General features: G+C 41.3%; 1 protein-coding gene across 1 annotated transcript in view; it reads left to right on the forward strand.

The window, feature by feature from the left end:
- Positions 1 to 13,348, forward strand: part of AKAP6 (A-kinase anchoring protein 6) — a 587,230-nt gene that overhangs the window by 503,491 nt on the left and 70,391 nt on the right. The gene's annotated exons all lie outside the window — the stretch shown is intronic.

A 13,348-nucleotide genomic window follows, 5' to 3' on the forward strand; every position in this document is an offset into this window, starting at 1 on the left:
TTATACGCGGTAAAATCTTTATTAAAGTATTTTAGTCGAAAAACAAAATAAATTCAGTGGTCAGCACTGCAATTATATGCGGTAAAATCTTTATTGAACTATTTCAGTCGAAAAACAAAATGTATTCAGCGGTCAGCCCTGCAGTTATATGTGGTAAAGTTTATTATTGACTTTTTTTGGTCGAAAAACAAAATTACTTAGCGTTCAGCGCTGCAGTTATATGTGGTAAAATCGTTATTGACGTATTTCGGTCAAAAAACTAATTTTATTCAGAGATCAGCACTGTGATTATATGCGGTAAAATCTTTATTGAACTATTTCAATCAAAAAACTAAATTAATTCAGTAGTCAGCGCTGCGGTTATATGTGGTAAAATCTTTATTGAACTATTTCGGCTGAAAAACAAAATATATTCAGCGGTCAGTGCTGCGGTTATATGCGTTAAAATCTTTATTAAAGTATTTTGGTCGAAAAACAATTTATTCAGCGGTCAGTGCTGCGGTTATACGTGGTAAAATCTTTTGTATTTCGGTCGAAAAAATATTTATTCACTGGTCAGTGCTGCGGTTATATGTGGTAAAGTGTTTATTGACTTATTTTGGTCGAAAGACAAAATATATTCAGTGGTCAGCGCTGCAGTTATATGTGGTAAAATCTTTATTGAAGTATTTTGGTTGAAAAAATAAATGTATTCAGCGGTCAGCGCTGCAGTTATATGTGGTAAAATCTTTTTTTAAGTATTTTGGTTGAAAAACAAAATGTATTCAGTGGTCAGAACTGTGGTTATATGTGGTAAAATCTTTATTGAACTATTTCAGTCGAAAAACAATTTATTCAGCGGTCAGGGCTGTGGTTATATGTGGTAAAGTGTTTATTGACTTATTTTGGTCGAAAAACAAAAGTTTTTCAGCATTCAGCGCTGCAGTTATATGTGGTAAAATCTTTATTGAAGCATTTTGGTTGAAAAACAAAATGTATTTAGCGGTCAGCGCTGCGGTTATATGTGGTAAAATCTTTTTTGAAGTATTTTGGTTGAAAAACAAAATGTATTCAGCGGTCAGAACTGTGGTTATATGTGGTAAAATCTTTACTGAACTATTTCAGTCGAAAAACAATTTATTCAGCGGTCAGGGCTGTGGTTATATGTGGTAAAGTGTTTATTGACTTATTTCGGTCGAAAAACAAAAGTTTTTCAGCATTCAGAGCTGCAGTTATATGTGGTAAAATCTTTATTTACGTATTTTGGTAAAAAAACAAATTTTATTAAGCGGTTAGCACTGCGGTTATATGTGGTAAATATTTTTATTGAAGTATTTCGGCCGAAAAACAAAATGTATTTAGCGGTCAGCGCTGCAGTTATATGCGGTAAAATCTTTATTGAAGTATTTTGGTCGAAAAACAAAATGCATTCAGTGGTCAGCGCTGCGGTTATATGCGGTAAAATCTTTATTGAAGTATTTTGGTCAAAAAACAAAATTTATTCAGCTGTCAGCGCTGCGGTTATATGTGGTAAAATCTTTATTGAACTATTTCGGTCGAAAAACTAAATGTATTCAGCGGTCAGCACTGCGGTTATATGTGGTAATATCTTTATTGAAGTATTTTGGTCGAAAAACAAAATTAATTCAGTGGTCAGCGCTGCGGTTATATGCGGTAAAATCTGTATTGAACTATTTCGGTCAAAATAATGCTGCGGTTATATGTGGTAAAATCTTTATTGAACTATTTCGGTCGAAAAACAAAATTAATTCAGTGGTCAGCGCTGCGGTTATATGCGGTAAAATCTGTATTGAACTATTTCGGTCAAAATACTAAATTTATTCAGCAGTCAGCGCTGTGGTTATATGTGGTAAAATCTTTATTGAAGTATTTCGGTCGGAAAAAAAAAAAAATATTCAGTGGTCAGCGCTGCGGTTATATGTGGTAAAATCTTTATTAGCCCCTTAAGGACTCTTATTTCACCTTAAGGACTTGGCCATTTTTTGCAAATCTGAGCAGTGTCACTTTAAGTGATGATAACTTTAAAATGCTTTCATTTACCCAGGCCGTTCTGAGTTTGTTTTTTCGTCACATATTGTACTTAATGACACTGCTACAATTGGGTCAAAAAAGTAAATTTTTTTGCATAAAAAAATACCAAATTTACCAAAAATGTGGAAAATTTTGCAAATTTCCAAGTTTCAATTTCTCTACTTCTATAATACATAGTAATACCTCCAAAAATAGTTACTACTTTACATTCCCCATATGTCTACTTCATGTTTGGATCATTTTGGGAATGATATTTTATTTTTTGGGGATGTTACAAGGCTTAGAAGTTTAGAAGCAAATCTTAAAATTTTTAAAAAACCCAATTATTAGGGACCAGTTCAGGTCTGAAGTCACTTTGCGAGGCTTACATAATAGAAACCACCCAAAAATGACCCCATTCTATAAACTAAACCCCTCAAGGTATTCAAAACTGATTTTACAAACTTTGTTAATCCTTTAGGTGTTCCACAAGAATTAATGGAAAATAGAGATACAATTTCAAAATTTCACTTTTTTGGCAGATTTTCCATTTTAATAATTTTTTTCCAGTTACAAAGCAAGGGTTAACAGCCAAACCAAACTTAATATTCATGGCCCTGATTCTGTAGTTTACAGAAACACCCCATATGTGGTCGTAAACTACTGTACGGGCACACGGCAGGGCGCAGAAGGAAAGGAATGCCATACTGTTTTTGGAAGGCAGATTTTGCTGGACTGTTTTTTTTTACACCATGTCTCATTTGAAGCCCCCCTGGTGCACCCCTAGAGTAGAAACTCCAAAAAAATTGCCCCATTTTAGAAACTACGGGATAGGGTGGCAGTATTGTTGGTACTAGTTTAGGGTACATATGATTTTTGGTTGCTCTATTATACACTTTTTGTGAGGCAAGATAACAAGAAATAGCTGTTTTGGCACCGTTTTTATTTTTTGTTATTTACTACATTCATCTGACAGGTTAGATCATGTGATTTTTTTTATAGACCAGGTTGTCATGGATGCGGCGATACCTAATATGTATACTTTTTTTATTTATGTAAGTTTTACACAATGATTACTTTTTTGAAGCAAAAAAAATAGTGTTTCCATAGTCTGAGAGCCATATTTTTTCAGTTTTTGGGCGATTACCTTGGGTAGGGTATGATTTTGCGGGATGAGATGACGGTTTTATTGGCACTATTTTGGGGTGTGTGTGACTTTTTGATCGTTTGCTATTACACTTTTTGTGATGTAAGGTGACAAAAAATGGTTTATTTAGCACAGTTTTTATTTTAAATGTTTTACGGTGTTCATCTGAGGGGTTAGGTCATGTGATATTTTTATAGAGACGGTCGATACGGACACGGTGATACCTAACATGTATACTTTTTTTTATTTATGTAAGTTTTACACAATAATATCATTTTTGAAACAAAAAAAAAATCATGTTTTAGTGTCTCCATATTTTGAGATAGAGATGGCCCGAAAAGTTTGCCGGCGAATAGTTCCCGGCGAACATAGCTTGTTCGCGTTCGCCGCTGCGGGCGAACATATGCGATTTTCGGTTCCGCCCCCTATACATCATCATTGAGTAAACTTTGACCCTGTACCTCACAGTCAGCAGACACATTCCAGCCAATCAGCAGCCTCCCTCCCAGACCCTCCCACCTCCCGGACAGCATCCATTTTAGATTCATTCGGAATCTGCATTCTCAGTGAGAGGAGGGACAGTGCTGCTGCTGCTGATTCAATAGGGAAAGCGTTAGCTAGGGCATTGTTCTGTGTCCACAGACTCATCTGCTGTAAGGACAGCGTCCTGACAGCATCCCAAAAAGCCCTTTTCAGGGCTGGTACATCAGTCTGCTTCTTTTTTTTATTTTTTATATATACATATATTGCAGTTGCCTGCCTGTGTGTGAGAGGAGGGACAGTGCTGCTGCTGCTGCTGATTCAATAGGAAAGCGTTAGCTAGGGCAGTGTTCTGTGTCCATAGACTCAACTGCTGTAAGGACAGCGTCCTGACAGCATCCCAAAAAGCCCTTTTCAGGGCTGGTACATCAGTCTGCTTTTTTTATTTTATTTTATATATACATATATTGTAGTTGCCTGCCCGTGTGTGAGAGGCTGCAGGCTCAGTCACAGACAGTACTGTGTGCACACCATTCATACAGGGTGTGACAGAAAATACCTTGCAGATAAAAAAAATTCTATTTAATATTTTTCTGTGATCTAATCCCATTTGCAAGCTCCTGTGTGTCAGGCCCACACAGACTGTATTGTGGCCACTGGCTAGTGGCTAGACCTCCACTTATACCGTTACAGGGTGTCATTTACTCACAAATACCTCGCAGATAAAAAAAAATTATATTTAATATTTTTCTGTGATCTAATCCCATTTGCAAGCCTGTGTGTGTCAGGCCCACACAGACTGTATTGTGTCCGCTGGCTAGTGGCTAGACTTCCACTTATATCGTTACAAGGTGTCATTTACTCACAAATACCTCGCAGATAAAAAAAAATTCTATTTATTATTTTTCTGTGATCTAATCCCATTTGCAAGCCCGTGTGTGTCAGGCCTACACAGACTGTATTGTGGCCACTGGCTAGTGGCTAGACCTCCACTTATACCATTACAGGGTGTCATTTACTCACAAATACCTCGCAGATAAAAAAAAATTCTATTTAGTATTTTTCTCTGATCTAATCCCATTTGCAAGCCCGTGTGTGTCAGGCCCACACATACTGTATTGTGACAGAAAATACCACTAATATCGGGTGGGGCAGTAAATTGCACGGCGCAGACGCAGTGACCGTGGCGTGGATTCAAACAAAGGGGAGGGAGCCAGCATTTTTTTAAGCATCTCCCCGTTCGAAAAATCAATTCAATTCACCTTTCGGGGACCCTTGGTGTTGTACGTGGCTGGGTGGAGGAAGAAACCTTCAATGACATCAACGGGACATGGCTAGCTTGGTATCCAACCTTGAACAAATGGGGAATTTGCGGTTGGGCAAATGGACTGTTTGCGGTTGTTTGCGGTGCATTAAAAGGGGAGTTTGGTCTGTCAATGTCTGTGAAGCGGGCGTAACCCTTACACTACCTGATCGATACAACATCATACCTGATCGTATACACACACTGAATGTTTTAAACCACGTTGTTCAAAAAAAAATTGGATTGTTAGGTGATTTATGCCCTTTATGGATTAAAATCCAACTCTGCGTCAACTACATAATTTTCCATGGGAGTTTTGCCATGGATCCCCCTCCGGCATGCCACAGTCCGGGTGTTAGTCCCCTTGAAACAACTTTTCCATCACTACTGTGGCTAGAAAGAGTCCCTGTGGGTTTTAAAATTCGCCTGCCTATTGAAGTCTATGGCCTTTCGCCCGGTTCGCCCGTTCGCGAACATTTGCAGAAATTTGCGTTCGGCGTTCGCGAACGGAAAATTTTATGTTCGCGACATCACTATTCTGAGACCCATAGTTTTTTCAGTTTTTGGGCGATTATCTTAAGTAGGGTCTTTTTTTTTGCGGGATGAGATGACGGTTTGATTGGCACTATTTTGGGGTGCATATGCCTTTTTGATCTCTTGCTATTACACTTTTTGTGATGTAAGGTGACAAAAAATGGTTTATTTAGTACAGTTTTTATTTTTTATTTTTTATGGTGTTAATCTGAGGGGTTAGGTCATGTGATATGTTTATAGAGCCGGTCGATACGGACGCGGCAATACCTAATATGTATACTTTTGTTTTTTCCCCAATTTTTTACCAATTTTTTCTAACTTTATTTGGGGAAAATGACGTTTTTGTTTATTTTTACTTGAAACTTTTAATTTTTTTGGGGGAAAACTTTTTTTTTCACTATTTTTTTTGTCCCACTTTGGGACTTTTGGGGGTCTAATCCTTTACAATGCATTCCAATACTTCTGTATTGGAATGCATTGGCTGTATGAGTAATACTGTATGTATTACTCATACAGCTTCCGGCCTGTGAGATCCAGGGGGCTGGATCTCACAGGCTCTTCACCGGAAGGCAGTGAGATGCCTTCCTTAGGCATCGCACTGCCTTCCATGCCATCGGGTCCCCCCCCACAGCCCCATGGGGACCCGATGACACCGTCGACTACCGCCGCCCACACAATAAAAAGCCGCAAACCGCAGGTCTGAATTGACCTGCGGTTTGCGGCGATTGCCGACACAGGGGGGTCATGGTACCCCCCCGCGCATTTAGCCGTGGTGCCTGCTCGTGGTGCCGGCGGCGGTGATCGGAACAACACATGACGTACTGGTACGTCATGGGTCCTTAAGGACTCGGGAAACATGCCGTACCGGTATGTCATGTGTCCCTAAGGGGTTAAAGTATTTAGTTCGAAAAACAAAATGTATTCAGTGGTCAGTGATGCGGTTATATGTGGTAAAGTGTTTATTGACTTATTTTGGTCAAAAAACTAAATTTATTCAGCGTTCAGCGTTGCAGTTATATGTGGTAAAATCTTAATTGAAGTATTTCTTTATTCAGCGTTCAGCGCTGCAGTTATATGTGGTAAAGTGTTTATTGACTTATTTTGGTCGAAAAACAAAATTTATTCAGCGATCAGCGCTGCAGTTATATGTGGTAAAATCTTTATTGAAGTAATTCGGTCGAAAACTAAATTTATTCAGCGGTCAACGCTGCGGTTATATGTGGTAAAATCTTTATTAAACTATTTCGGTCGAAAAACAAAATTAATTCAGTGGTCAGCTCTGCGGTTATATGCGGTAATATCTTTATTGAACTATTTCAGTCGAAAAACAATTTATTCAGCGGTCAGCGCTGCGGTTATTTGTGGTAAAATTTTTATTGACTTATTTTGGTCGGAAATTATTTTTTTTAAGCACTCAGCGCTGCAGTTATATGTGGTAAAATCTTTATTGAAGTATTTCTTTATTCAGCATTCAGCGCTGCAGTTATATGTGGTAAAGTTTTTTATTGACTTATTTTGGTCAAAAAACAAATTTTGTTCAGCGGTCAGCGCTGCGGTTATATGCGGTAAAATCTTTATTGAAGTATTTCAGTCGAAAAACTAAATTTATTCAGCGGTCAGCGCTGCAGTTATATGTGGTAAAATCTTTATTGAAGTATTTCGGTTGAAAAACAAAATGTATTCAGCGGTCAGCGCTGCGGTTATATGTGGTAAAATCTTTATTGAAGTATTTCTTTATTCAGCGTTCAGCGCTGCAGTTGCAGTTATATGTGGTAAAGTTTTTTATTGACTTATTTTGGCTGAAAAGCGTTAATTTTTAACGGAAATTTGTTTTCCCTTAGTCCAAACAGCAGCACAAGTGGGGGAGTTCTCCCCTGTGAAACTAGTAGGACAGGTGGAATTTTTGATGACAATAAATTTCCTACCAAGTAATAATTAAATAATTAGTAAAACCAACCCCTATAAAGGGCAGACTGCCCATAATTCAGTGCTTTTATAACAAGTAGAAACAGCAAGGGTGGGAAATTTGTGTGCTGCTGTTAGGACTAAGGGAAAACAAATGTATGTTAAAAATGAACGCTTCCCTTACGTCCTAACCAGCAGCACAAGTGGGGACCTAGCAAGTAGCCCAACAAATTGGGAGGGCCTTTCCAGGTATAATCCTATTTTTTATTTATTTTTTATTTTTTTATGAGAGGGCAGCAGACAGAATGGTACGTCCGAATGTTACCCCCTCCGAACGCCTAGAGTCTAGGCGATAGTGTCTAATGAAAGTGCTGTGGGAGCTCCAGGAAGCCGCAGCACAAATCTGTTCAAGTGGAATGAGATTTCTTTCCGCAAAGGAAGTAGATATTGCCCTCGTGGAGTGGGCGGTGACAAAGGATGGAGGAGCCAAGCCTTGGGATAAAAAGGCTTCCCAGATTGCCTCCTTTACCCACCTACTTAAAGAGGGTTTGGAGGATTTTAGACCTTTGCTTTTACCAGAAAAGGAGAGCAGTAGGTGTTCCGATTTCCTAAAGTTCGCAGTCCTGTCCAGGTAGATTTTTCGATTTCTGGAAATGTCCAATGAGTGAAGGGCTTCCTCTTCAGGAGATGATGGAGTAGGACATAGGAATGGCAGGGAGATGATAGTCTGATTTCGGTTACCGAATGAGGGAACCTTAGGAGCAAAGGTCGGTAGAAATCTCAACAGGACAGAGTCCTGGAGAAAGAGGGCATAAGGCTCAGTGGCGGCTAGGGCCTGTAATTCTCCAATCCTTTTGGCCGATGTTATGGCCAGTAAAAATGTGACCTTTAAGGATAGAAACTTAAGGTCTACATTCGCTAAGGGTTCAAAGGGCGGAGAGGATAGCCCCTTTAGAACAATGGATAAATCCCATTCAGGGATAGGTCTCAGGATTCTAGGTTTTAATCTTTCGGCTCCCTTGAGGAACCTCCTGAGTAGGGGGTCTTGAGATAATGGTCTACCTAAAGAGGAAGAGAGAGCACTGATGTGGACTCTGAGAGTAGACGGACTTAGACCCTTGTCCAGGCCGTCCTGCAGGAATTGTAAAATAGGTGAAAGAGGAGGATCTGAGGGTACTACCTCTTTAACAGCACACCACTGAAGAAAGATCTTGTGAATTCTTGAGTACGCCTTGTTTGTAGACTCCGCACGGGAGTGTGAAATAGTTCTCAAGACCTCTGCAGAAAGCCCTCTAGCTTCTAGTAGGGGCCTGTCAATCTCCAGGCTGTCAGATTGAGTTTACTCAGATCTAGGCAGGGGCCTGTGTCCTGATACACAAGGTCCTGCATTAGGGGAAGTCTCCAATATATGCCCTGACTCATCTTCATGAGCTGGGTGAACCAAGACCTCTTTGGCCAGAATGGTATTATTGCAATGACTGGGGTCTGGTCTTGTCTGATTTTCGTCACTACCCGTGGTATAATGGAAAGTGGAGGGATATGTATGCCAGCCTGAACCTCCATGGAATGGACAGAGCGTCTATCGCCAAGGGGTTGTCCTCCTTGTAGAGGGAGCAGAACTTGTCCACCTTCGCGATCAACCGGGTCGCCATCAAGTCGACCTCTGGAATACCCCAACGTAGAGTGATCTGGGAGAAGATGTCTCTGTTCAATGACCATTCGCCTGGAACTGGTAGGCCCTGACTGAGTCAATCTGCAACTATGTTGAGATCTCCCCTGATGTGAACCACGGATAGGTGGGATAGACTGGGCTCTGCCCAGGAGAGAATTAGACCAACTTCGTGGAGAAGAGGTTGAGATCTCGTACCTCCCTGTCTGTTGATGTAAGCAACCACAGTCGTGCTGTCCGAACGGACTCTCACCGCCTTTCCGTGGATGAGAGGAGCAAAGTGATAAAGAGCTAGACGTACAGCTCTTAGTTCTCTCATATTGGACGAGAGAAGCCTCTCCTCTGGAGTCCAGATACCTTGTACTGGACTGTCTTCCAGATGGGCTCCCCAACCTAGAAGGGAGGCGTCTGTGGTCAACGTGATCCAACGAGGTTGAATCAAGGACCTCCCATCTAATAGGTTCCTCCACCATTTGAGTGAGGACCGGACTTTGACAGACAGGGAGTGAGTCTTGTCCAACCCTTTTGGGTTGTGGTTCCAGACAGCTAACACTTCCTCTTGAAGTGGACGGAGGTGCCAAAGGGCCCAAGGAACTGCTTCTGCAGATGCTGACATGTGGCCCAACACCTTCATAAGTGTTCTGATAGACACTCGACGAGGTGCCATGAGAAACTGAGCGGCTCTTATGACTCGATCTCTCCTTTCTGGGGAGAGATAGAGAGTCATCCTTTTAGAATCCACTATAAACCCCAGGAATACCCTGGAAGTGGAAGGCAGGATCTGGGACTTTTCCCAATTTATCAGCCAGCCTAACCGCTGGAGAGTCTGAAGAGCCAGATGAAGATGGGTCTGAAGAACGTCTAGAGACACAGCTTTTAAGAGCCAGTCGTCTAGATATGGCACGATTTCTAGTCCTTGAAGCCTGAGCTTGGCAACAACCGGAGCCACAACCTTGGTAAAGGTGTGGGGAGCGGAAGAGATGCCAAAGGGTAGAACAGCAAACTGGTAATGCTTTACCACACCTTTTATGGAGACCGCAACTCTTAGGAACTTTCGGTGAGTTGGATGAATAGGGACATGAAGATAAGCGTCCTTTAGATCTATGGTGACCATGTGCTCCCCGGGATTTAGAATATTGATTAAGGAACGGATGGTCTCCATTCTGAAGCGCTTCTGCCTTATGAAGCGATTTAGGTAGCGCAGATCTATTATCATGCGCCAGTCTCCAGAAGGCTTTGGGACTAGAAATATGGGGGAATACACCCCTCGCCCTCGTTGGTGGGAGAAAACCTCCTCTAGGGCTTTTTTGTGAAGGTAAAAGAGGACTGCGTCCTCTAAGATCTTTTGTTTGAATTGGGGTAAAGGTCGGGTTAACACAAATTTCTCCTGAGGGGGAGACACGAAATATATCGTGTAACTGAACAAAATTATATTTAGGACCCACTGGTCCGGGATCTCTTGCAGCCAGGTCTGCTGAAAGAAACTTAAACGACCTCTGACCGGAGGATTGCACGGAGGGTCTGGAGGGGAAGGGAGAAGGTAAGCGGGAGAGTCATAGGTCCGCCTTATATTCGCTGCCTCTACCACGACCGCGTCCGCGTCTGGAGGACGCCTGACGCCTCTGGGATCTCGAGGGGCCCTGATGTCTTGTATTTCTGGACCTACTGCGACCCCGAAAGGACTGTTGAGGGAGATTTTTCCCTTTCTTATCTGCCAAGCTTTCCATGAGCTTATCTAGCTCAGAACCAAAAAGCCTTCCTGGCTCATAGGGTAGGCCACATAAGTGAAATTTGGAGGTGTTACCGGCGACCCATGGTCGTAACCAAAGGGGCCTACGGCTGGCAGAAGAAAGCGCCATACCTTTTGCAGCCAGTTTCAAGTGCTGCGCAGAGGCGTCACATAGAAAATACGCTCCCAATAGGAGGGTCTTAAATTGGTCCAGAATGTCAGTTCTGGCTACTCCGGCCTCTAGGTCAGCCTGAATTCTTAAGATGCGGGAACATACAAAGTCCGCGGTCTCAGAGGAGGCAACAGCTACTGACGAGGAGGCTGCAGCAGCAGAATAATTGAGCTTTAAGGTGCATTCGACCTTTCAGTCTAACGGGTCCTGAAGATTACTACCGTCATCTGACGGGACTAGGGTCCTTTTGGACAGTTTGGATATTGCCATGTCAACCTTTGGAGGCGGTACCCAAAGGTCAGATTCCGATTCCTGGAGGGGAAACATGAGTTTAAACCTCTTATTAAGGACTGGACCCTTCTCTGGATGATTCCATTCCGTAAGCATAAAACGCTTAAGGTTTTCGTCCACCTTGAAGGTTCTTAACCCCCTAGAGGTGGACGGCGGAGCTTCCCCTTGCTTAACATCACAGTCCCTGACTGGATGGAGCGTAAAAGCCTTTGAGTCTTCTCAGTTGGAACAGGAATAGTGAATCTTCGTCGTCAGAGGAAGAAGAGGAATGGTCGTCCACGGAGATTGCTTCCAGCATAGGCATCGGACCCGGAGATGATTCTCTTGTTCTCTTTGAGGAGAGGGCGCTTTTAATTTCAGAAATAGAATTTCCCATGAAGTCCTTCATCCACCCAAACATGTCGCTTGCAGTGGGTTGCGACAGAGGGGGACGACATGATGGACACTGATTGTACTCGTAGGAGTCCGGCATTGGAATCTCGCAGGAAGCGCAGACTAAATGTCTCTGCTTGTGAGCGGATTCACCGTGCTGATCACCGTTAGGAGATGCCATCTGAAAATAAATTTTCAGTTTAGTAGTAATAGCCACAGGCTGTAGCTTTAGCTCTCAGTAGTAGTTAGCAGGCACAGAACTGTAGCCTTAGCTCTCTGCTCAGAAAGAGGAAGTACTCCTCTTGTTGTGGACTTATATAGGTGGATAACTCCACCCCTAACCTTAGATCGGCCCCCTCTGGATAGCACCGCCTCACTTAATCTTTCCCCTAGGAATATAAGCTTTTAAAACATATATACATATTATATATCATAAAATATACAGCCCGCAGGGCTCATAAAACTAAAATACACTTGCGTTTTAAGTTTAATACCGCTGGCCGAAACCGGAAGTCGTCATTGACGCACTTCCTGTCGGCCGTGCAGCATGCAGCAGGAGCCGGCGAAGAGACGCCAGCGACCTAAGCGGTCAGCACTGTGGTTATATGTGGTAAAATCTTTATTAAACTATTTCGGTCAAAAAAAGGCATTTATTTAGTGGTCAGCGCTGCAGTTATACGTGCTAAAACCTTTATTGAAGTATTTCGGTCGAAAAACAAAATGTATTCAGCAGTCAGCGCTGCAGTTATATGTGTTAAAATCTTTATTGAAGTATTTCGGTCGAAATACTAAATTTATTCAGCAGTCAGCGCTGCGGTCATATGTGGTAAAATCTTTATTGAACTATTTCGGTCGAAAAACAAAATTATTCAGTGGTCAGCGCTGCGGTTATACAGTATGTGGTAAAATCTTTTTTGAAGTATTTCGGTCGAAAAAAAAAATGTATTTAGTGGTCAGTGCTGCGGTTATATGTGGTAAAGTGTTTATTGACTTATTTTGGTCGAAAAACAAAATGTATTCAGCGTTCAGCGTTGCAGTTATATGTGGTAAAATCTTTATTTAAGTATTTGTTTATTCAGCGTTCAGCACTGCAGTTATATGTGGCAAAGTTTTTTATTGACTTATTTTGGTCGAAAAACTAAATTTATTCAGCGTTTAGTGCTGCAGTTATATGTAGTAAAATCTTTATTGACGTATTTCGGTCGAAAAACTAAAGTTATTCAGCGGTCAGTGCTGCGGTTAAATGTGGAAAAAACTTTTATTGAACTATTTCGGTCGAAAAACAAAATGTATTTAGTGGTCAGCGCTGCAGATATATGTGGTAAAATCTTCATTGAACTATTTCGGTCAAAAAACAAAATTAATTCTGTGGTTTGCGCTGCAGTTATATGCGGTAAAATCTTTATTGAAGTATTTTGGTGGAAAAACTAAATTTATTCAGTAGTCAGTGCTGCGGTTAAATGTGGTAAAATCTTTATTGAACTATTTCGGTCGAAAAACAATAAATTCAGTGGTCAGCGCTGCGGTTATATGTGGTAAAATCTTTATTGAATTATTTCGGTCGAAAAACTAAATTTATTCAGCTGTCAGCACTGCAGTTATATGTGGTAAAATCTTTATTGAAGTATTTCTTTATTCAGCGTTCAGCGCTGCAGTTATATGTGGTAAAGTTTTTTATTGACTTATTTTGGTCGAAAAACTAAATTTATTCAGCGTTCAGTGCTGCAGTTATATGT

The sequence above is a fragment of the Bufo bufo genome, chromosome 11, assembly GCF_905171765.1.
Source record: "Bufo bufo chromosome 11, aBufBuf1.1, whole genome shotgun sequence".
Taxonomy (NCBI): Eukaryota; Metazoa; Chordata; class Amphibia; order Anura; family Bufonidae; genus Bufo; species Bufo bufo.